This window comes from Hylobates moloch, unplaced genomic scaffold, assembly GCF_009828535.3.
Source record: "Hylobates moloch isolate HMO894 unplaced genomic scaffold, HMol_V3 SCAFFOLD_11, whole genome shotgun sequence".
Classification (NCBI taxonomy): Eukaryota; Metazoa; Chordata; class Mammalia; order Primates; family Hylobatidae; genus Hylobates; species Hylobates moloch.
Genome location: NW_026652286.1, coordinates 39,206,467 through 39,217,038, shown reverse-complemented (window position 1 = coordinate 39,217,038; position 10,572 = coordinate 39,206,467). Strand labels below are relative to the sequence as shown.

Below are 10,572 nucleotides of genomic sequence, written 5' to 3'. Positions count from 1 at the left end.
CATCTCCCTTCACACCAACCAATGTCTGTTATAGCACCTGCCTCAGGGGATTATAATTTCTTGGCTTGGGCTGGGCACAGTGGCTCACACCTGTAATCCCAGCACTTTGGGAGGCCGAGATGGGTGGATCACTTGAGGTCAGGAGTTTGAGACCAGCCTGGCCAACATGGTGAAACCCTGTCTCTACTAAAACTAGAAAAATTAGCTGGGCATGGTGGTGGGCACCTGTAATCCCAGTTACTCGGGAGGCTGGGGCAGCAGAATCACTCACTTGCAGTGAGCCAAGACTTGGCTTGTTTCCCTCCACAACAGATTATGAGCTCCACATGGAGTGTATCTTTTTATCTTTGTATCCCAAAAACCTAGCATAGTATCTGGCTCATAATTTAGTAAGTGAATGACTCAAATGAGGGAAGTGAGGATGAGTGCAGTGGCAACCACAGGCCAGGCTGTGTGTCATGTGTATCTGGCATCTCTCCCTCAGTAATTTGTGACAGACAGAATGGTGTCTGACGCACAGTAGGTGATCAACAAAAACAATAAATTAAGTGAACAAACATGAAAAGAGCTTTATAGAAAAAGGAACCAAAGCCAGAAATGTAGGACCAAAATTTGCACCCAGGTGAGCCTGAGCTCACCAATCCTAAGCTTTTCCACAATGCACGCTTGAACCTCTGGGAAGAACACAAGGCACACCTCCCTATCATTCCACTCCAAGAAAAGGAGTTCTGAACAAGCCACGGCTCAACTGGATCACAATTCCAGAGGAAGGAGTTTTCAACGGAAGGTAAAAAAAAAAAAAAGATGAAAAGTTCTTTCTTCCCTTGAAGATCATCATCTTTTCTTTGTGGAAAGGTTCACATGGCCCTTCCTGTTTCTCCCATGAGGCTGTAAGGAAAATCTTAATGCCTCTTCTTGGGAGAGGGCAATCCTTGCTTTGCTCTTGCCTTTCCCCAAGGGGTCAAGTGGGAATCAGGTTACAATCCTGAAAAAAAGATGGCAAAGGGGCACCCATATGGGTCTACTTAGAGGCCTTAAGTGAGACTAGACAGGGAAGCAGCCTTGAAGCTTACATCCTCAACAGGCCAATTATCTTAGTTCAGGCTGCTCTAACAGAATACCATCGACTGGGTGGCTTAAACAACAAACATTTATTTCTCACAGTTCTGGAGGCTGAGAAGTCCAAGACCAGGACACCAGCAGATCTGATGCTTGGTGGGGGTACTCTTCCTAGTTTGCAAATGGCCATGTTCCTGCTCTGTCCTCTCATGGTGGAGAACAGAGAGCACTCTCATCTTTCCATTCCCTTATAAGGTCACTAATACCATTCATGAGGGCTCCACCCTCATGACCTAATTACCTTTCAAATGCCCCAAAATACCATCACACTGGGGATTTAGACCTCAACATATGAATTCTGAGAGAACACAAATATTCAATCCATAGCACTAATTCACCAAATTATATGCCTAGATGGAAATTTGGAGCCAAAGTCCTGTTAGCAATACGGAATGTTTCTTTGCCTGGAATGTCCTCTGTGTAGGATGGTGGCATATAACTGGGATGACAAGGAATCAGCCAAATTTTGTCTCCCCAAAACATGCCTGACTAGTTGACTTTAACAAGTGAAATGAAGTGTACAACAAACAGGACAACTGAATAGCTACACATAAAATAATGAATCTGGACATCTACTTCAAATCATAAACAAAAATTAACTCGAAATGGATCCAGAATCTAAATATAAGAGCTAAAATTACAGAACTTTTAGAAGAAAACATAGGGGTAAATCTTTATGACCTTGTATTAGGCAATAGTGTATTTTAGATATGGCACCTAAACCAAAGAAAAAATATATTCGACTTCATAAAATTAAAAATTTTTGTGCTTCAAGGAATACTACCAAGAAGGTAAATAGACAATCTACGAAATGGAAGAAAATATTTGCAAATCAAATATCTGAGTAGGGTCTAATATCTGGACTACATAAAGAACTCTTACAACTGAACAAGAAAAAGACAACCCAAATTAAAAACAGACAAAATATTTGAACAGGTATTTCTCCAAAGAAGATATACAAATTGCATATCTTCATATTAACCATGAAAAGATCCTAACATCATTAGTTATCAGGAAAATGTAAATCAAAACCATAATGAGATACCACTTCACACATACTAGGATGGCTACACTCAAAAAGACAGTAACAAGTTCTAGTGAAACTATGGAGAAATGAGAACCCTCATACATTGCCGTTGGGAATGCAAAATGGTAGCCACTTTGGAAAACAGTTTGACAGTTCCTCAAAAAGTTAAACACAGAGTTACCATATGATCAGTAATTCCACTCCTAGAGAACCCAGGAGAACTGATAATATATGTTCACACAAAAACTTGTACATGAATATTCATAGCAGCATTATTCAAAATACCAAAAAAAATGAAAATAACCCAAATGGTCATCAACTGATGAATGGATACACAAAATGTACCATACAATGGAATTCTATTTGGTCATAAAAAGGAATAAAGTACTAATACATACTACAACAGAAATGAACTTTGAAAACATCATGCCAAGTGAAAGAAGTCAGATGCAAAGGCCACATATTGTATAATTCCATTTATATAAAATTTCCATAACAGGCAAATCTACAGAGAGAGAAAGACTGATGTTTGCCAGGGACTCAGGGAAAGGGAGAACAAGGCATGACTGCTATTGGATGCGAGGGTTCTTCTTGAGGGTGATAAAAATGTTCTGGAATTAAATAGTTATGATTGCTAGTGTCACTACTATTTAACTAGTGTGCACTTTAAAAGGGTGAATTTTATGGTATGTAAATTATATCTCAATAAAAAAAGTGAGGTGCAACTATAAAAAGGAGCCAAGTTTACATATTATATGTACCATCAAAGAGACATGACAGAAAAGCAATAAAGAAGTTAACTTGAAAATCACTGCTGGATATTGGTGTTTACTTTTATAATAACAAATATGAAAAATATTGAATTTTATTGCCATAAACTGAAAACCAAAATAAAGAAGATTGAGAGGAAAATTAATTGGATTTCCATGAAAAATATCCAAGGATAAATATTTGCTATCTTCCCAATATTTCAGCTGTTTGGAAGCTGAGCTCCTTAGAGCAGATATAAGAGCCTCGATGTTAGATTTGCTAGCAGCAAACAAACTTTAAAGAATTCAAGTCTAAGAACCTGAGCCTCAGATGCACTGCCTTTGGTAAATGGTAAATGGATTTTCTCCCAGTGAGCTCTGTGGTAGACAAGCATTCCACCATGATAACGACAAAGTCACAGAGTAGAACTTTCAATAACCAACATCTCAACCTTGGAGACTGCATGAACATTTTACTTAAGGCTTTTTTATGAGTCTCTGAATTAATATGTGTGAGTCCAAATGGCCAGTTTTTCCAAATAATCATCAGCTCATGTTAAGAATACTAAATCACAAGCAAACTTTTTACACATACATTATAAAAGTAAACATATAATACAATATTCTAGAACTGTGCCTGGCATATGATCAGCACCCCGTAAATATTTATTGAATGAATGTTTATAATAGTCAATATTGTTTACTAAATAACTTTATCAAAAATAAGGATCAATAATAGTATTCCTAAGTGAACTTAACTTTATCAATAGAAAATTGTTTTTTCTTAATTTATTTCTAATGTAATACCACATCCTTATTGAACTTAACTGACAAGTCAATGGTTAAGATAATTAGTCCATTATATGTAGAAAGGACATTCTAATTATTAAAATTACTGCCCCTCACCTTGTAAACTTTTTAAAATAAAACAACTTCAAGTCAATAAAACTGTGGGATTTGTGAGGTTAGTAATTTCTTATGCACTCTACAATTTATTTTAGTTAATAAACTAAGAAAATATATATTAAAGCTTAAAAATAAGATGTCCATTCTTCACATTCTAGAGCTCTAAGATAAATCCAAACAAAACACAATTAGCCTCACTCATATATACTGGAGTTCAGCAGGAAAGGAAATTCTTTCTGAATCGCATCTTAAGGCATACCAATTTAACAATGCCAAAAAAGTCAGCAATTAATTTTATATTGCATTTTCCATTTTGTAAGCCTCTTTTTAAAAACAGGGAAGTTATTTCTCAGTATTTAACAACTATAGGTGTTTGAAGTACTACATAGTATCATCAGAGGAATAAAAGTAGAAAATAGCTCCAGAGAACACATCTTCTCTTTCAGAAGGATACTTCTTCTGTAAGTCTCTAAGGATAAGCTGCTACAACGTGTGACAGATAAGTCAATGGTTGAAACAGCCATCAGTTCAAACAACTGTCAGAAACAGGCTTCCTAAATCTCCCTTACAGCAGTATAAGCTCTTTTCTGCGCCTTGATTCAAGGACACATGAAGAAGACACGAGTACCCACCTTTGTATCATCCTCTTTTAGGTTTTTTATTGGACATCACACTACTCAGCTTTCTTATACTTATTTTCTTTACCTCTTGATTTGCTGACATTACAAAATAACATGTTTAAAGAAAATGCAGATAGGTAGCTGGTCTCTTCATGGGAAGGACTTTCTAAGCATAAAAGCAATGGATCATAAAGGAAAAGATTAACAGGCAGACAACATAAAATTGTTTTAATTTCTATAAATCATAAGCCACCATAAATGAAAGGGCAATTGTGGGGAAGATGTCCCAAATGACGAAGGGTCAATACCCTCACTATAACAAGAGTTCACATGGTTCAGTGTATGGCCAAGACAGTGCCCCCAGCATTCCCTCGTCCTCCATACAGGAAACTGCAATGTCTCTGCAAAAAAAAGAGGTTGCAGCTTTTCTCCTCCAGCTTTGAAAATTACCTTTGTAGGGACATGGATGAAACTGGAAACCATCATTCTCAGCAAACTATCGCAAGGACAAAAAACCAAACACCGCATGTTCTCACTCATAGGTGGGAATTGAACAATGAGAACACATGGACACAGGAAGGGGAACATCATACACCGGGGACTGTTGTGGGGTGCGGGGAGGGGGAAGGGATAGCATTAGGAGATATACCTAATGTAAATGATGAGTTAATGGGTGCAGCACACCAACATGGCACATGGATACATATGTAACAAACCTGCACGTTGTGCACATGTACCCTAAAACCTAAAGTATAATAATAATAAAATTAAAAAAAAAAATTACTCTGCCTTTCCTTGTCTGTCTTGGTCTTTGCCTCCTACATGGATGCTCTCTTTCTTCCAAGCCCTGTTTGACTCAAAGTTCAGATAAACAAGCAATCAGCCCAGTCTTGATTCCAGATTCCCCCCCAAGAAACAGCCTCTGAAACAGTTTTCTACCTTGCCCTGTAGCCTGCAGGCAAGTAACAACTCGCCCCAGGCTCCAGGGATAAGTTATTCAACTAATTCCAGCCAAAGCCCAGCATAGTGGCTCCTGCCCGGGCTGGGGAAGATAAAAATCAAACAATTAAACAATTGGTGAGAAAAAAACTAAGACTCCAATACAAAAACCATCAAAAAGCTTTTGCTAATAGCTAACAATAAGATTTCACTTAAAACATATTAATAATGACAGATGTGAGTTAAAATAAGGAGGTGCCATTTTTATCTGCGAAATTAGCAAAGTTTTTAAAATAATAATGCTAATATGGGTGTCATAAAACTGATGGCGGCAATTTACATTGGCATAATCTTTCTGAAAAACAGTATGGCAATGTTTCGATGTTTTGAGAGCATTAACAATGTTCCTGCCCTTTGACCTCCCTATAATTTCATTTTTGGAACTGTTTTTTTTTTTTTTGAGACAGGATCTCACTCCATCGCCCAGGCTGGAATGCAGTGGCAAGTTCACTGCAGCCTCAAACTCCTGGGTCAAAGAGATCCTCCCACATTGGCCTCCTGAGCATTAGAGGCTGGCTGCATTTATATGCCACCACACATGGCTAATTTTTTTATTTTTTATTTTTTAGAGATAGGATCTTGCTATGTTGCCCAGACTGGTCTCAAACTCCTGGCCTCAAGTGATCCTCCCACCTCAGCCTCTAAAAGTGCTGGTTTTACATGCATGGGTCCCCATGCCCAGCCTAGGAACTGATCTTAAGTAATCAAAAATGTAGCAAAAAGATTTAAGTGTAAAGACAACCATTAATACATTTTGTACCTGAGGTCTAAATATTCAACAATAAGTAAATTGCAAATAAATTATGTTTCATCCATAGTGTGGGTTATTACAGAGCTAATAAAAATGATATGAGAACTGACCCTTTTATAGTACTGATGAAGGACCATTCCCTGTTCTACACAGTTAACATGCACTAACTCGTTTACTTCTCAAAACAGCATGACATGGAGCCTGTGACATAGGCAGGTGCTGGTATTATCTCCATTTTACAGTTGAGGAATCTGAGGCCAGACGAGTTAAATGACTGGCTCAAGGCTAAACTAAAGTAGAATCACATATCCTCATCTGAAATTCTAAAACCCAAAAATCTTAGAAAATCAAGTGTTTTCTTTTTTTTTTTTTTTTCCTTTTTTTCAGAGACAGGGTCTCACTCTGTCACCCAGACTGGACTGCAGTGGTGCAATCATAGCTCACTGTAGCCTGGGGTTTGCTCTGGGGCTCAAGAGATCCTCCCACCTCAGCCTTCTGGGTAGCTGGGACTATAGATGTACACCACCATGCCTGGCTAATTTTTAAAAAATTTTGTAGAGATGGGTCTTATTATGCTGCCCAAGCTGGTCTCAAACTCTTAGCCTCAAGTGATCCTCCCACCTAGGCCTCCAACAAGAGTCAAGTGTTTTCATAAACTTGTGGCAAACTCATTTGGAAAACCTGACCTAAACTGACAATGAAACAATGTATCATCTCTATCCTACTTAGAGCGAATTCATTTTACTAAAGAAAAGTTAATGTGTTTGATTACAAAGTGCTGCCCCAGACCCCATTAGACATGATACAGTGTCTATACCATGTCATCTTTCTATAAAGTGAAAATTCTGAATTTTAAAACACAACTAGCATCATAAGTTTTCAGATAAGGAATTGTGACAGAGCTGGGATTCAGATCTAAGCCATCTGCCTGTGCTCCTAACCACCATGTGATCTTTTCAGAGACTGTTTAATGACATAGGAAAACGCTTATCATTCAAGTATTTACACAGACAAATTTTAAATTGCAATTGTGATTAAGTGCTACTAAGGAGAAATCACTGGTGTCAGAAGAACCTATGTTAAGCCGGTTTGTCCTAGACAGTCAGAAGCAGTTTTCCTGAGGAAATACCTGATCTGAGATGTGAACAAGAGTTAGAAGAGAAGAGGGAAGAGCACATCTGGCAGGGAGACTATCATATGCAACAGCCCTGTAGTAGGAGGGAAAATGGCACAAAAGTCTGAAAAGAAGCCAATGTAGAATAACCATTTGCCTCAGTTTGCCTGACACAGACCCAGGTTAGACCTTTTGTCCTAGTATAAATAGTAACATTCTTTTTTTTTTTTTTTGAGACGAAGTCTTGCTCTGTTGCCCAGGCTGGAGTGCAGTGGCGTGATCTCGGCTCACTGCAACTTCTGCCTCCCGGGTTCAAGAGATTCTCCTGCCTCAGCCTCCTGAGAAGCTGGGATTACAGGCCCACGCCTCCACACCCAGCTAATTTTTGTATTTTTTTTTTTTTTAGTAGAGACGGGGTTTCACCATGTTGGTCAGGCTGGTCTCTAACTCCTGACCTTGTGATCCGCCCGCCTCGGCCTCCCAAAGTGCTGGGATTACCGGTGTGAGCCACTGCGCTCAGCCTAATTTTTGTATTTTTTAGTAGAGACAGGGTTTCACCATGTTGGTCAGGCTTTTTTTTTTTTTTTTTTGAGACAGGGTCTCACTCCATTGCCCAGGCTGGAATACAGTGGCAAGTTCACTGCAGCCTCGAACTCTCAAAAATATCTTGGTCTGGATGGTCATGTACATGGTCACCCAACTTTTAGGCCACATTAAGAGTTTTGTCTTTATTCTAAGAATAATGAGAAGCCATGATGGATTTTGAGCTAGAGGAGGTGGGGGGGTAGCATAATCAAATTTTAGTTGTTAAAACACTACTCCTGCTGCAGGGCAAAGAACGGATGGGAATATTGAAAGGAAAGGATAAATACCTTTAGGTTAGTTAAGAGGCTACTACTGGTAGATTGGTCTAGGGTGATAGTAGCAGAGACAGAGATATTCAAATGGATTTGAGATTTGGTTTGAAGATAAAATGAATAGAACTTGATGATTGTTTGGATATGGAAAGGAAGAAAGTACGAGGTGTCAAGGATGAGGCCAAGATTTCTGATTTGCAAACTAGATAGAGGTTGGTATGACCCATTGAGATAGCAACAGAGATTTACACGAGCTAAAAATTTAAATGTGCGATATATCTGCATATCCATCACAGTCTAAAGGCACGGGCCTGGAGAACAACGAAAGAGTTTGGGTTCAAAACTTGTTGATGTTCCTTTCCATTCACGGAGCCCTCTTCCAAGGCAGGACTATCCCATTTTCTGGTTGGATATTGGAGTCATTTGCTGGTCAGACAAAAAAGAAGGTCCTGCTTAGCTGGTGATATGGGACGGGGAGCACCAGACCACTTTTAGCATGCAAATATCCCTTACAACTAACGCTCAAGTGCTTTTTACATGTACTGTTCACAAAACAGCTTCACATATAGGTTCACTGAAACCCACGACCTTGTGAGAAATTATAATCTACATTTAGGAAGCTGAGGGAGAGTGCTTGAATTACCTGTCCACAGAGCCAGTACAGGGCTGCTTTATGTCATCCTGTCACCTCCTATGTGCATCCTCTGGGTGCAAGAGACTATCTTAAGGGCAACAGGAAACCTACCATATAATGAGATCCCACTAGGTACCAGGCTATAGCAGATTAAAAAAAAGAAACACAATTTTAGAACTTCTAAGGATGTTTCCCACACACTTACCCTACAGTAAATTCGCTTTAAACTTTCAAAAAGTTTCACTTCCCAAGATGGGGTGGAGGCGAGACGGTGGAGACGAACCGGGGCAGACAGAGACCACCCCAAATACCGGACCCGGGGGAAATGGGGGCCCAACGGCTGGGCCCCAGGAGACACTCGGAGGGGTCCGCGGGCTCGGCCCGGTCCCTCCGCTGGGGGGTCGCCAGCCAACCGGCAGCGAGATACCCAGAGGCCCGTTTTTTTCCACCGCGTTGCCATAGCAACGGCCTGGGCCGGCTGCGCCCCGGGCCACCCGCCCCATCCCGCGGGCCCGCCCTAAGCCAGTGACTCCAGGGACCACTCACCGCGGCCGGCGGACGGGCGGGTCTCCGACAGGTGCGCACACTCGGCGCAGGCTGTCGCTGAGCCCGGAATTCTGCACCGGGAGAAACTTTCCGGCCCGCACAGCAGCCGCAGGGCGGTGGACGGGGGCCGCGCGGGGACAAAGAGCGGCGGAGGGTGCAAAGCCCCTTCTCCAAGCCGCGGGGTTGTCCCGGAGGTGCCGGCTGCACAACGGCGCCCACGTGCCCCGGGTGCAGCCCCAGGCGCGCCCAAGGGCAGCTCCCCCTAGAGAAGGACCTAAAACCCCGTCTGGGGCACGGAGGAGCAGCCACATGTTACGTAAAATAAAGCTTTGTAGCAGGAATATCACGGTACTGAGGTGACTGATGCTCAGGCCACTCTTCTCACTCGGAGTCAAGCCCTCAACCCCCAGCCAGTTGGAGCTACAGCTGCAAGCCTTGAACTACAGTGGGTGGGGAGCTGGCCTAAAAAGACGGGAAAATGCTGGGAGGAGGGTGTTTGTCCCCACGCAGGGACTGAGAAGACTCCTGACAGATCAAATGACGATTCTCAGGGATATGTTTTAGCTACAAACCCATGAGAACCATCTGAATGCCTGCCCCATGCAACAGAGGGTCCAGCTGTATGCTAATGTATTTACTGGCCTGAACTAGGAATGGCTTTTGTGGTCCTGGGTCCTACTCTCTAGCAGTGTGGGGAAGAAATTCAACTCTCCTAATACTAGCCTAATTATTTGAGGCAGATGTTCTCTAAAATTAGACTGATTGGTAGCCAGTAACTTGATACGGCAGGTGGATTCATTGTATTGCTTGGGGGGAGGCTACATTTGGCAACTAGTTCATCCAGTCCTTTTCATAAAAAAACTCAAAATGGTCATAATGGGTGACTGGTAACTTCAAACTTCAAACCACTGGACTAGTCCGGGCGCAGTGGCTCACACCGATAATCTCAGCACTTTGGGAGGCCAAGGCAGGAGGATTGCTAGAATCCAGAAGTTCAAGACCAGTCTGGGTAACGCTGGGAGGCCCCCATCTCTACAAAATTATAAACTACCTGGCCACCAAAGGGCTGCAAGAAACCTACCATATAATGACGTCCTACTAGGTACTAGGCTCTAGGATGTTAAAAAAGATCTCCTAGGATAATCTCCCGCATCTTAAGGTCCTTAATCACATCTGTAAAGTGCCCTTTGCATATAAGGCAACATATTCACAGGTTCCAGCCTGGGCGACATAGCCAGCCCTGACCCTAA

At 41.5% G+C, this 10,572-nt stretch overlaps 1 protein-coding gene across 15 annotated transcripts in view; it reads right to left on the bottom strand.

The window, feature by feature from the left end:
• STK33 (serine/threonine kinase 33) overlaps nucleotides 1-9,457 on the bottom strand; it is a 239,263-nt gene extending 229,806 nt beyond the window's left edge. For 3 of the 15 annotated variants that reach the window (XM_058446623.1, XM_058446629.1, XM_058446626.1), the window contains exon 1: nucleotides 9,323-9,457. The gene's annotated coding sequence lies outside the window, so the exon portion shown is untranslated. Of the gene's footprint in view, nucleotides 1-5,205; nucleotides 5,269-8,785; nucleotides 8,870-8,981; nucleotides 9,193-9,322 lie in introns of those variants that run through there. The other 12 variants (XM_032166671.2, XM_058446620.1, XM_058446622.1 and 9 more) reach the window with 9 other exon arrangements.
• Between the last annotated feature and the right edge of the window lie 1,115 nt (nucleotides 9,458-10,572).